Source organism: Bison bison, unplaced genomic scaffold (assembly GCF_000754665.1).
Source record: "Bison bison bison isolate TAMUID 2011002044 unplaced genomic scaffold, Bison_UMD1.0 scf7180017864302, whole genome shotgun sequence".
NCBI lineage: Eukaryota > Metazoa > Chordata > Mammalia > Artiodactyla > Bovidae > Bison > Bison bison.
In genome coordinates, this window is record NW_011494874.1 from 433,085 (window position 1) to 435,493 (window position 2,409).

Sequence of the window (2,409 nt, forward strand, 5' to 3'; positions counted from 1 at the left end):
ACACACACACACTTGCTTTTGAACTGCTGAGCTTTTCAGATGTTACCACCCCAGCACCAGCCGCCATTTTAACCCTGCAATTACTGAGTCACCCAGGAGGAAGTAAATGCTGCTGGATTTTCACAGGAAGGTCCAGCTCCTTTGCTTTCATTTATAAATGCGAAATTGAGCTAAAAGAGGGGATGCTCCCAAGGTGACACAGCAATTACTGGGCAGAGAGAGACCAGCAGTTAATCAAACCACCCCTCCACATTCCCTTACTGGATCAGCCACACTGCAGCTTGGATGTGACTTCCTCAACAACCGCCTTAGACTGGGCATGGCGGGCAGCTGTGACCAAAGTGCTGCAGAGAAGGAGGAGCAGGCTGAGCAAGGCTTCCTCCTCTGTCTGTGACTCTAGGCTCAGTGACTGTTCCTTCCACTCACCCATCACGGAAGCAAGTGAGGGACCTGGGATGCTCATGCCCTTTTCTGACAGGTGGCCAAGAGTGGATGTCTTTACGATTGCTCAAGCATATCCCTCTGCATCCCCACTGCTGCCAAGCTGTTCAGGCCCTATTATCTAGTTCTTTTATTCTCTCAACAAATACCTGTTGAACTGCCAGTGGTCAACATAAGAGCCAACACGCATTGATAAACAGGACACAGAAGATACCTGCTCTTGCTTGTGCAGTGCTCAATGATGCCCTGGTGGCTCAGTGGTGAAGAATCCGCCTGCCAAGCAGGAGACGCGGGTTCGATCCCTGAGTCGGGAAGATCCCCTGGAGAAGGAAATGGCAACCCATTCGGTATTCTTGCCTGGGAAATCTCACAACCAAGGGGAGCCTGGTGGGCTATACAGCCCATGTGGTTGCAAGAGTCAGACACGACTGAGTGACTCAGTATTCAGGCACACACGATTACCACTGGCAGAGGCAGTGAACTCTGAGGCAGGCAAGTGGGCTGAGATCTAAACAATAGGAAGGGGCCAACTGCAAAAGTGCTGGGGACACAGGGGCCACTCCAGGCCAGGGTCCTCAGGCGGGGATGAATCTGAAGTGGTGAGGAAAAAAAGCAATCACCCACCATACCTGGGGACCCTCCTGGAAGCACGGCGAGGCACCCTCCTCCGGGCAGCGGGGCGGGGCGCCCATCCTCACCCAGGGTCTCCCACTGAGACCAGCAAGCAAGCGTCTGTCCATCTGTCTGTCCTCCCTGAGGATCCTGGGCATCCCATCTCCTTCAGTCCTCTGACTCTCACAGTGACTCCCAAGAGAAGTCCCGCTGTCTCCATTTTACAGATGTTGCAGCTGAGGCCCTGCATGTTCCGAGGTCTGCTTGCTGCCTCCCAGGCAAGAGGCATTAATTCAGCTTTAGGAACAAATGGCAGGCCCTGGGTCTCCGTGTGCAGGCACCCACAGAGCCAGGAGTTGATGCCTTTGTGGTGGGGAAGCCTCTGCAGGGGCAGCGAAGCCTTCATCTGTCCTTCCCATAAACCTGGAGACAGGCAACAAGCTTGCACATCCCTGTAGTCAACAGCCTGCCAGACCAGCCTGGGTCCTGGAGGGGTGGAGCTGTGCCTGGGGGCCAGCGGGCACCCCACCCTGTAGGCAGGACTAGGGGTTCCTCACTCCTGGGTAAGTGATCTTCTGTTCTGGAAAGGCAGCCGTGGCCGCCTCCTTATTCTCTCTGCCCGTCTCTGTCTCTCCATCCTCCTGCCCTGCCCTCTGCCCTCATCTGTTTCTGTCTCCTTTCCACCTTCCACGCCCCTCTTCTAACACCTGAGACATAACAGGCAGCCTGTAGGTCGAGACAGAGGCTGGGAGTTGGACCATACGGCTGCGCCTGCTGTACAGCCCCCAGGGCCCAGATGGAGCAGTGACTGAGGTCCCTGGTCAATGAAGAGTGGGGTGGGGGGGGGAACACGCTAAAAGCTAAACTCTTGCTATTTGGAATCACTGAGGCATCACAGACAGGCTGGGAGGGTTTTGTTCAATTCAGTCGCTCAGTCGTGTCCAACTCTTTGCGACCCCATGGACTGCAGCACGCCAGACCTCCCTGTCGATTACCAACTCCCGAAGCTTACTGAAACTCATGTCCATTGAATCAGTGATGCCATCCAACCATCTCATCCTCTGTCATCCTGTTCTCTTACCTTCAGTCTTTCCCAGCATCAGGGTCTTTCCCAGTGAGTCAGCTTTTCAATCAGGTGGCCAAAGTATTGGAGCTTCAGCTTCAGCATCAGTCCTTCCGATAAATATTCAGGACTGATTTCCTTTAGGATTGACTGGTTGGATCTCCTTGCAGTCCAAGGGACTCTCAAGAGTGTTCTCCAATACCACAGTTCAAAAGCATCAGTTCTTCGGCCCTCAGCTTTCTGTATGGTTCAACTCCCACATCCATACACGACTACTAGAGCCAGGATTTATT